Below are 12,254 nucleotides of genomic sequence, written 5' to 3' on the forward strand. Positions count from 1 at the left end.
GTAAGTTGGATTAAAATTTAAATTTTCTGTTCAGCAAAACACACCTTTGAAAGAGTAAAAATATAAGCCATTGCACGGGAGAAAGAAGATATTTGGTTATACACAGGTGCATATTTATACATACATATTGTTAAAACTCACGTCTGGAATGAATATGTGTGTGTGTGTATATTTTTAATATATAATCTCTATCATATTTTTCCATTACCATGTAGTCCCCTTGCACCCCCACCCCCACAATCACCACACTGTGGCCCACGTCCCTGAGTCCTTTTTCCTTTTTGCTCCATCCCTCTGGTCCCTCACCTCTCCCTGCCCCCACTAGCTGTCTGTCATCTGCTCTCCATCTGTGAGTCTGTCTGTGTTTTGCTTGTTAGTTCAGTTCGCTCATTAGATTCCACATCTATATAAGTAAATTCTTACAAACCAATAAGAAAAAGACAGAGAAGATACAGGCACACCGAGAAGACAGCAAGATTCCCCAATAGATGTGGGATCTTTTTGCTGGTGGAGGGTCTTGCCTTCAACTGGTAAAAAGCACAACATCTGTGAAGCCCAATAAAACGAGGTGTGGCCGTGACAGAACAGCGGTCTCCAACAGGAACTTGACAAAACAAGCCATTCCAATCAACACACAGAAAGGCGCCCAACCTCCTTATTTCCACAGAAGTACAACTTCACATCACAGTGATCACCACTCACACTGACCGGTGGCTATGAGCTGTTAAGATGACACCAAATTCCGGGAGCACGGAGCCCCGGGAGCTGTCGTCCTCTGGGGCTGGGAGGGTGGTAGGACAGCAGTGGAGCACCGGGTATCTGGGAAAGCCGGGCGCTCGAACGTCCCATGCTATTGGCTTCTAGTGGGCAGAGGCCAAGGGTGCTGCTAGACATCTCCCAATGCAGAAGACAGCCCCACAGCAGAGAATTATTTGGCCAAATTGTCAATAGTACCACGAAACTTCGCAAACCACTTTTGACACTTTCGACCAGCCACAGCACCTTCTCCACACACTGCACAGATCTTTTTTTTTTTGCATTTCAGTTATGTTTTTACCTTCCTTGAAATAATAAAGCATCATACACCAAACATCAAAGCAAAAATACTGCACGTTTTCTTCCATCTTCAATATTAAAATGGCTGCCCCAAAATTCACCAATTTTGATGTTTTTTTGAAATGCATGCTGATATGACAGCTGTCACAATACAATATCACAAAATTGTTTCAAATGAAGTTTAAGACAACTATGCACCACCAGAGCCATCCTACAGGAAAAAACTAAGCGAACCTTTTGGCCAACCCAATGTATACCCAAAGAAACACAAACCTATGATGTTCATCTACTGCAGTGCGGGACGAGAACATTCTCGCCTGCATTCTCTCTCTGCACCCTTCTCCCAGAAAGGTCTCAAATGTCCATCCACAATTGAACAACTGCTGTGCTCAAAACCCTGGATGAATGTTACAAACGTAATGTTCAGTGAAAGAAGTAAGCAAGTTTATAAACAGACAAGATTAATTTACAGCGAGTGTCTTAGTCAGCTTGGGCTGCTGAAACGGGACTCTGTGGACTGGGTGGCTGATACACAGCAGAAATGCGTTTCTCACAGTCTGGGGGCTGGGAGCCGTGGTGGTCAGCATGCCAGCGCGGCAGGCTCTGACTCCCCTAGCAGGTTCGTGGATGGCCGCCTTCCCGCCGCGCCCTCTCATGGAGGAGAGCAGAGAGGCAGCAAGCTCCTGAGTCTCCTCTTAGAAAGGCCCTAGTCGCATCACCAGGCCTCCACTGTCTGGACCTAACGTAACTTAATTACCTATCAAAGGACTCCCTCCAAATACCACCGGGTTTGGGGGCTCGGCATGAGAATGTGGAGAGGACACAAGCAGCCAGTGCCCCCAGTGAGAGGTCTCGACAGTAACGACTGAGAGCGGACAGGGAGGGGCATTCGATGATGCAGGTGTGTTCCACTTATTTTTGCGCTGGTTTCATAGGTATGTTTTGTGAAAACTTAACAAGCCACAAACGTATGACTGTTTCCTTTTCTGCATGTGTTACACTACAATAAAACTTTACTCAAACCAAGGAGAAGGGAAGGGGAAAGTGGGAGGGGATGAGGAACAGAAAAAGAGGGAGGGAGGGAGAGAAATGCCACATCCCCCAGCTGGGGAAATGGGCTGACAATTGGTCTCAGCAGGTCTCCAGGTGCCTGGAGCAAGATTTCCCAGCATCAGTTGCGGCGAAGCACACTCCTGCTGGACTTGGTTGGGCACAGATGGACAGAGAAAGGTGCCAGAGACCTCTCCTGCCCACCCCCTTCTCCTGAGGGCTTGGACGTCACTCAGCCTCACTCGGAACTCTGTGCCCACTCTCCCTGGGTGGGTGGAAAGTTGAGTGCCAGCCTCCGGAAAAAGCGTGGGGATTAATTTGATCCTCCACCTGGGTACCTCTGAGTGGGCAGGCCTAGGGAGTGAGCAGGTGGAACATGTTCACGGGCTGCAGAGACCTGGCCGACCTCCACCCGGATCAGGCCTGAGCCGGGAAGGCCGGGAGGAGCATGCTAGTCAGCAAAGGGGCCGCTGAGACTGCAGCTGCCCAGGCGAGGTCCCCTGTTGCCTGCCTGGCTCCGGCCGAACTGCATCAGTGGTGCCAGGACCACAGGAAGGGCATGGCAGGCTGAGCCAGGACAGGAGCAGGGTGCCAAGCCCTGGAGCCGGGGATGGGGCTCGGGAGCCAGTGCTCCAGCCTGCTCTTGACTTCAGCCTGGGACAAATGGTGCCCAAGATGGGCTAGCATTCTCTGCGTCTGCAGTGGCCTGGAGCAGGTGCAGCTGAAACAGGAGGCCTTGTGACCTGGGTCACATCCCACTGCAGCCCTTGCCTCAGTTCCGTCTTTGCGACGTAAGGCTTAGCCATTGGCTGTGTGGAGTGGGGCTCTTCACATCTAGAGTCAAATTAGTTAAAATTGAATGAAATTTAAAACTCAGTTTCTCAGTCATGCTAGCCCACATTTTCAGTGCTCAGTGGCCACACTCTACCAGGCAGTGCAGACATAGGACATTTCCACCATCACAGAAAGTTCTACTGAGCAGGGGTGGCCTAAGCCAATCTGTGCTCTCAGAACCAATCCTGTTAGTGAGTAGAGCTACTTCTTCCAACCAAAGCTTACCCCGAGCCCAGCACAGTCCATGGATGAAACGAAGCAGAGGGGGCCTGAGCCCCCAGGGACCTTCCTTCCCCCACAGCGGCCCCAGGCTCCTCCGTGGGGCCGTGTCTGTGGGGCAGCTGCCTGCCACCAGTGGCTTCTGACCCATATTTCTAGAAAATTGTGAGTCTGGGATGGAGGCCAGTTTGGAGACAACAGTAGCCACAAGTTGCCGTGTGTGCTTTCTTCCAGGCTTTGTTTTCAGGCCGGCAGTCTCTATCTCGCTTAACCCTCCCAACACCCTACCTGTAGGGAGAGGAGGGGTGGCTGTCCTTCTCTCCCTACAGCTCAGAGAGGAGTCGTCACTTAGCCCCAGTACACACAGTCAGGTAGCCAAACCCCAGGTGATTCTAATTCCAAAGGCTGCTGCTCCCCAGGCCCGGGAGAGGTGGCCAGGAAGCCCACTCCACAGTGGTGGTCTCGTCTCCGTCAGCCAGGGAGTGAGTTTGTGCAGCAGGCCTTAGTGCTTCCTAATGGACGGCACTGGGACTGAGTGGACAGGGAATCCTTCCTGCTGGGCTAGAACTGGCGGCCTGGACAGGCGGGTGGGGGCAGAGAGAGCACCTCCTCTGGAAGAAAGAAGAACGGATAGGTCACTCTTATGGAACACCACGTGGCAGATGACATGGTCCCGATTACTTGGGGGGCCCCAACAGGCTTAAGACATCCCCTGGATACCAGGTCTGTTCTATCACTGCCGCCACCAAGGTGGATTTCTCACCTTTGGCTTGTCTTTAACTTCATCCAGGTGTGCCCAGTCTTCCTGTCTACACAGCCCCCAAGTGAATAATTCAACGTGGAGCCGCACCAGCACTGATCGGCTCAGGATGCCAGCAGGCTCTGCCAGCTTCTCCCAGGGATAAACAGGCCCTACAAGTGGGCTGGGGGAGTTCAGCGCAGACTCGCGGTAGCGTGACCAGCCATCCTGACGAGTTTCCAGGATGAAGGAATTTCCGTGCTAAAACCGGGAAGTCCCTGGCAAACCATTTTGACATCATGAGACATTGGCACCTGGAGGTACTTTGAGAAATGTCAACCAGAGGAAGACAATGGGAGCTTTGGTCTGGCGTACAGGCTGCATGTGCCGGAAATGCCCAGGCCACCAATGCACGATAACGCCCAAGCACTTGGGAGCTTGCAAGCTCTCAGTCAACAGTGTGCGGTTGCTGAAACAGGAGGAAAAGCGGGGGGCGGGGGGGGGCTGTCAGCCGCCAAGCAGAGGGCTGGCTTAGGGATGGGAGGCCCTGTGTCTTTGATGGCAGAACCCCTGCTATGTGCTCCTGTCCTGAGAGACTTCAGGAAATGTGCACTGACCTCAGGGGACACAGTGACTCAGGTAGACTGAGTCACCAGCTGAGTGGAAGACATTCCATCTCTCTCTCCTCTGGAAGGGAATCTGCTGCGGGTTTTGACCATGAACCAGGGCAGCATTCACCTAACTCACCAGAGGAGACCTGGTGTGTGGAGGGGGAGGGGAGAGGCTTATCGGGTGATGAACTCTTCCAGGCTCTGAGCAGAACAACTCACAGAGCCTGTCTTCCGGTCTCCTCAGGTCATGTCATGGCGACCCTGTGATGAAGGTGAGGCTGGGCATCGTTGGCATCAGGCCACTGTAAGGGTGAGTAAACTGAAGCTCAGAGGTTGCACAGCTAAGCGGTGAAACCCATGCCTAGTGACGTGGTCCACGTGCGGTCCTGGGCCGGGCCTCCGCAAACCAGGATCCAATCCCACAGGACTCCCTCAAACTGGATATCCCTCTGCAGGCTCCTCGTACCTGCCAGACAAGGACCAATCTCCATGCACTGGGGAAGAGGCCCCCCTGTTCTCGCAACAGTGGGCCTTGCCCACCTCAATTTCCTCCCTTGCACACTCTGTCACAAAACTGCTGGTCACCATAGATAACACACCCATAAAAAGGAATATTATATAGGCCCTGACTGGCGTGGCTCAGTTGGTTGGCCAACGTTCTGCAAAGCAAAAGGTTGCAGGTTTGATTCCTGGTCAGGGCACATTCCTGGGTTGTGGGTTTAGTCCCTGGTTGGGGCACATACGAGAGGCACCAGATCACTGTTTCTCTCCCTCTCTTCCCCTCAAATAAATAAATAAATAAACAAATGGAATATTATTCAGCACTAAAAAGAAATGAGCTATCAGTGGGTGGAGGTGGAAGAGAGTGTAAGGGAGATAAATGATAATGGGAAGAATACAATAAAAGAAGACTTATAAGCAAACAAATAAATAAAAATGAATGAACTATCAAGTCACGAGACCCTTGCATGCACACGACTAAGGGAAAGAATCCCACCTGAGAGGCCACGCTCTGTGTGATTGCAACTGCAGTCGCATACCCAGAAGGGCGTTCCGGTCCACCACAGACAGCACGTGCCATGGCGGGCCCCTAAGATTAGCCTGGAGCTGAGCATTCCTACAGCCTAGTGACGTCAGAGCCAGCCCGACACTGTAGTGCAACACATCACTCCCGAGTTTGTGGGGAGGCTGCTGCAAACAAACTTGTCAGTCATATAAGAGTATGGCCCAGCCCCAGCTGGGTGGCTCGGTCCCTTGGAGCACCGTCCCATATACCAGAGGGTTGCGGGCTCCATTCCCAGTCAGGGCATGTGCCTGGGTTGTGGGCTCGATCCCTGGTCAGGGCGCATATGGGAGGCAACCAATTGATCTCTCTCACATCGATGTTTCTCTCTCTGCCTCTTTCCCCCCCTCGCGTCCCCCATTTCTCCATCTCTAAAGTCAATAATAAAAACTATGTTTGGGTGAGGATTAGAAAAAAGGATGGCACATACAATAACGCACAGCCCATGGTAACTTGATAATGAAAATAAACGGCTGTGTTGTAGCTTGCCCACTGACTGTCCCATCCTTTTATTGTTGTGGTAGAGTGCACTCTGTCTACTTACTGTAAAAAAGCATTGGCTGTAGGACTGTGCTATGTTGCATGCGTGTGTGCTGGCGGCGGCCTCACAGATCTCGTGTGCACTACGTCTGTTCCATGCAGCATGTCTGCTTGGTCTTGCTCTAATCTCATGTCTTGTTCGGTGACACGCTGCACAGGTTTGTAGCCCCGGAGCAGCGGGCTGTGCCATCTAGGTTTGTGTGAGTGCACTTACGGTGGTCACTAAGCAGCCCAGGACTGTGCAGCCGTCCCCCTCATCCAAGGGAGATGCACTCCAAGCCCCCCACTGGATGCCCGAAACCACAGAGGGTGTCAAACCTTCTCTAGGCTATGTTTTCCTATACATGCACACCTATGACAAAGTTCAGTTTATACAGTAGGTATAGTAAGAGATTAGCAACAACAACCAACAATAAAACAGAACTTTAACCTTACTCTGTAATAACAGCTATGTGAATATGGTCCCCTTCTCTGGCCCCTGGTCTGATAACCGAGATGGCGGCTAAGTGGCAGAGTGACTAATGGGGGCGCTGCACGCTGTGTGGGCGCACTGGACAAGGGGTGACTTAGTTGTACAAGGAGGAAATGTCTGGGCTATTGAAGCCGATGAGAGAATAAAAGCGATCAAACATATAAAGCTGGTAAAGAAAACCATGAGAAGGAGCACAAGGCCCTAAAACCCCCCCCAAAGAAATACAGGATGCCTTTTTAAAAAATCCTCATCCAAGGACATTTTTTTCATTGTTTTTTAGAGAGAGAGGAAGGGAGAGAAAGAAACATCGATGTGAGAGAGAGGCAGTGATTGGCTACCTGCCGTATGCGCCCAGACTGGCGATCAAACCCACAGCCTAGGCATGTGCCCTGACTGGGAATCGAACCTACAACCTTTTGGTTACAGGATGATGCCCCAACCACCTGAGCCACACTGGCCAGGGCGCAATATGCCTTTTGAAATGACAAAGGGGGAAAAAAAACCTTAATTGCTTAATAAATTACATAGGAACATATGTGCTGTTTTATGGTAATAGTAAATAAACATAATAAATTTTTATGTCTTTCAATTGACTTAATCCTAAAGTTTGATCACTTGATGTTTGCAAAACCCTGGATTTTAAGTAAACAAAAGTAATGCAAGTTAGCCAACTTATATGACATTCTGACCAAGTATTGTCAAGATAACTGATAATACATCGGCTACATAAAAACCTTAGAATGGTGAAGGCCAGAAAAACTCTAAATGCAGATGCTCTGGCTTTAGGGGAAGCTGAGAGGGAACCCCAGTCCAGAGCAAGCAGGAGGCTAAAAGCGGTCCTCTGCTTCCTGGGACCCTGTCCCTCGAGCTGGCGGTCTAAGGAGAAAGCCATTTGAAGAGTTTGGCGCTCTTCCTAAGTGAGATGACGCCCCAGGCAGGGGAACCATTTAGCTGGTGGCGGCGGGGCTGACCAAAAGGTCACACTGACGATGTCTAAACAGCAAAAATTGACTCAGGGATTGTTAGAATAACAGGATGAACAATTTATGCTGCAATCGATACCCCTCTGTTCTGTGTGAAATATCTTTAGGTTATTTCAAGGATAAAGGAAAACATTGATTTCATTATTTCCATATTAATGTATATTCCATACCAGTCACTGAATATTTTTAACATCATCCTGCCCATGAGCTAGTGGAATAGGAATTATCAGCCCTACTTCCTTTCTACTTTCCCCCAACTTTATGCTCTGTGGACGCTCAAGCACGCCGAAGAGGAGGAAGAAGGGCACGGCGAACACTCACGGCCAGCACCCAGATGTGGCCGTGCTCCACGTGGGCCCTGCTGTCCTTCCCTGGGAAGGTGGCACCTGAGCCGCCTGCACATGAGCCACAGACATCCTGACCCTTCACCGCAGACACGCTGCCTGCATTTCCGAAACCTCAGAGATTCTCTCACGTAACTGTAATATCATTTTTGTGCCTAAGAAAACTCAGCAATTTTCTAATATCAGGTGACCTAGCCCCTACTCAAATCTCCCCAAGTGTATAGTTTTCCCAAAGTCGAAGCCAGCCAAGGCTGCTGTGTCTTCTGTCATGTCTTTTGGTCACAATGGTCCCTCTACCTCCACGCCCCTTTGGTTCCCTGAGACGGAAAACTTTGGAGACATTAGGCCAGCCAGGTATCTCATAGAATGTCCAAAATTCCGGATGCGTCTGGCTGTCTCCTTGTGACAGAGTTTAACTTGGATTTCCTGCAGACTGGAAGTTGGGCCTGAAGACTTGACTCGACTCGTTTTAGAAAGGCGGTGAGACCACTTCGCAGGTGAAGTGCAAGATAATCACGTCGCATCAAGGAGGCCCGTGATGTCATTCTGTGTCCCTATTTATGTGGCTGAGACTGATCACTTGATGAAGGGGTGATGGTGAGATTTTCCCACTGTGAACAGAGGCGTTCAGAACCACGGACAATGGAACACAGACAAAGTACTGGTAAATATCAAGACATTACTAATTCACCAGGGATGATCATGGTGGTGTGACTGTGTGAGAAAATGTCCAATTTTTAGATCTACCCAGGAAGGACTGAGGAGTCAGCTGCTGAACGGACTGGGTGTTGGGAGTATGTTTTAAAAGAACATAACAGTGAATCACGCTCGAAAGAATGAGTGCAGGATTCGGAGACGGTGACGTCAAGCATAGCTAAACCCTGAATGCAGACTGGCAGCTAGTTCGCACCCAAATGCCATAGATGACTGTGACCTCGGTCACTGCCTAAGTATGCTCCTGCTCTCCCAGCGTACCAAGGGAACGCCAGGGCAGACCACTTTGTAGAACGTCAGAACGTTCTCACAACGGCTTTGAAGGGTCAAAGCCCTTGTGCCAACCTTAATCTTCTACAGTGCACTCGCGCTTGTTTGCCCAAGTTGAAGTCACGAGTAACTGGCCAGAAAGGCCCAAGGAGGAAGTTGAAAACAACAGCTGTTTGTAAAACAGGTTTTGTTGAGTGATGGTCCGTTTCCTTCATGCACATTTCCCAGCCTGCCACAGGGGGCAGCTCTGGGGGCTGCACCAGGCCTTGGGTTCAGACGTGACTGGCACAAGCCCCTGCTGGCCCCGGAGGGAAACTCAATCAAGGAAAGAAATGATGCTCACAGCACTGCCTTCCCGGCTCTTCCAGGTTCCTCCAGCAGTCTGCGTGGAACTCTCTGCAGATGACGGCCCAGGCTTCTCGGGGCACTCGACCTAGGAAGACATTAAAACAAAGTCTGGCCGGATGTCAGGCAATGGCTTTTGTGGTGCTTTCCAGTTTACAGAGGTATTTTTATGTTTCTTGGCAATCCCCGCAATCCCCCTACCGGACACACAGCATCACTCTGAAGCCCATTTTACAGACAAGAAAACAGAGGTCTGGAGAGGCTCAGAGACTGCTCAAGACCACACAGCCACCACAGGGCGGAGCTGGTCAGAAATCCGACTCTCCCACATCGATCTTGCCTCCACACTGTGCTGAGTTTGTACCTGTCCTGGAGAACTGCAGGATGACCTCCGCAGGCCTAGGTAAGAAATCGCGTACCAAGGTTTTCAGCATGAGGGCAGTTCAAAGAAGTCACACGTCTTACTAGTAACCTCTCCAGACAACAATCTTTGTCTTTATCGCCCGATTCCTAGACACAAACAAGTGTATCTAGGGGGTGGTTTTACTTGGGTCCCTCTTTCGCTCTCCATTCACGGAGCAAGGATGTACCGGCACCCACTCTACACCAAGCCTATGCTGGAGCCAGGAATTCTGGGATGCCTCAGTCCTTTGCCTGCCCTTGAGGGTGTCGCATCCCACTGAAGAGTCACACATTCTAATTCTACATCATGGGCTGGGTGCTAAGGCGACATGTGCAAGGTGCCGGACAAAGGTTTGAGCAAGGGACAGGCTGCACAATCCTCCCAGGTGAGTCAGAAAGGTTTCCTAAAGGTGACATTTAAGCTGGACTTTAAACAACGAGTAGGATTGTGACAGACTGAGTGAAGGGAGACCTTTTTAAGAATTCAAGTTGCATGAAATCTCTCTTCTGCCCTGGCTGGTGTGGCTCAGTGGCTTGAGTGCCAGCCTGTGAACTGAAAGGTCACCCGTTTGAGTCCCAGTCGGGGCAAATGCCTGGGCTGTGGGCCAGGTCCCCAGTTGGGGAGTGCAAGAGGCAGTCGACCCAGGTATCTCTCACACATCGATATTCCTCTCCCTCTCTTTCTCCCCCCTTCTCTCCCTAAAAAAAGAAAAGTAAATAAATAAAGTCTTAAAAAAAAAAAGTCTCTTTTTTCCCATCTCACGTGTGCCAGGAATCTACCCTGGCCTTATTATTCCTAGAGGGTACTCACTTATGTCCCCAAATTCCTCCCGCATTTCTGCAACCCAAAACTGTCTGAAAGGTCTTCTGGATGAGCCCTATTTTACTACAGCTAAACCACAACTGTTTCTAATCAGTCAAGGTTATTAACTCATGGTCCCCAGCTCTACCAAGCAGTGCCCACAATTGGCTGGCCACAGCAAACATTTCAAGCAAGCATGTATTTGCTTTGAAATCAAATACCTCCCAGGCTCGTGCGTGGATTGGACTATCGGTGGTCTACACCGCCTAATACTTAACACAACCGAAGGTCCCCCCAGCAGGAAGGGCACCATCCTGAAAACTATCAGCAAGCAGGACACACAAATCTTGCAGAATTATCTGCAAGGAAATCATTCTTATAGTTTAAGACTCCAAAAATCCATTTTGTAGTAAGTGCTTTTGCCTGAAAGGAGTATCATAAATAATTGCTCCAGTTTTGAATTACTTTCAATCTCAGAAGGCATTTCCGAAGTGTTTCTTGGGAAGTCAGGAAATGGATTCCAAGCTAAGAAAAGTTGACTTGTCTCTAGATTGGAAAAAAAATCAGTGTCAATGCAAAGCAAACTGTCAGTACATAATTTCATTTGAAAATGAGATAAAAGTGAATGCAGTGAAATTAGCACCATCCACAAAGCTGGTCTGACATCGGCTACAAATCTAAAAAATTGAAGTGTGGTGGGTGAGAGGCCCAGGGAATGAGGAATGTTTCCAGACCCTCCTCTGGGGTGGTGTGCTTGAGAGAATTCATGTAGCCAATGGCCCGCCGGTTCTGAAGTCTTTCATTATACAAACACATTGTGGAAAAGTAAGAAAGTGCAAATAAATGAAGGATGAAGTGAACATCACCCATAGTGCCAGGACCCAGGCACAACCCTGTTAACACCTTGGTGAACATCCTTCCAGACTGTTGTTTTTTTTTTTTTTCCTGATTAAGGGCTTTTATTCGAGGCAGAACACTGATCAGGTGGGCTGAGTCCAAGCAGACTACAGCCCAGACTGTTTTTTATCAAGAGCAAAATTACAAAAAATTTTCCCCAACAAAAATCAGATACCTTTCAAAACACTTGGAAACCTGGATTTTTTTTCTTTTTTTAAAAGATTTTTATGTATTTACCTTTTGAGAGAGAGGGGAAGGGAAGGAGAAAGAAAGGGAGAGAAACATCAACAAGCAAGAGAGAACATGGTTGCCTTCTGCTTGGTCCACAACCCAGGAATGTGCCCTGACCAGGAATTGAACTGGCAACCCCTGGTTCACAGGTCAGTGCTCAATCCACTGAGCCACCCCAGCCAGGGTGGAAACCTGGCTTTCTGCATTTGGTATCTAGCCACCATCACAGCATGTCGAGAAACCATTCTGACTCAGGGTTTTTAGTGGCTGCAGACTACTGCTTCTGCGGACGCACCAAAACTTAACCACTCGGTCATTAGCACTCACTTCTGGTGTTTTGCTATTAGAACAATGCTGTCATGGACTTTCTTTTGCCGATCCTGCACAAATGAAGGCCACTTCTAAGCCCCACAAGCTGGACCGTGGGTAGCACGTGGCACTGAAGAGGACACTTCCCTGTGGACCTGCTGAGGGCCCCCTGCAAAAGCTGCCCTTCTCCACTCTCTAGGGATCAGAGCCGCAGATGGGAATGGGCTCTCTGTCCTGACTTAGGAATAACAAAGATCGCTGTTAAAGGGGAGACAGCTAGGCTGAATCCCAGGGCTTTCCCCAGTTTGTCTTGTCATCAAGTTGAAAGGTAAACTTTCTCCATGATTGTGAGCACCACACTTGCAGAACCCGC

The sequence above is a fragment of the Desmodus rotundus genome, chromosome 4, assembly GCF_022682495.2.
Source record: "Desmodus rotundus isolate HL8 chromosome 4, HLdesRot8A.1, whole genome shotgun sequence".
In the NCBI taxonomy this organism is placed as follows: Eukaryota; Metazoa; Chordata; class Mammalia; order Chiroptera; family Phyllostomidae; genus Desmodus; species Desmodus rotundus.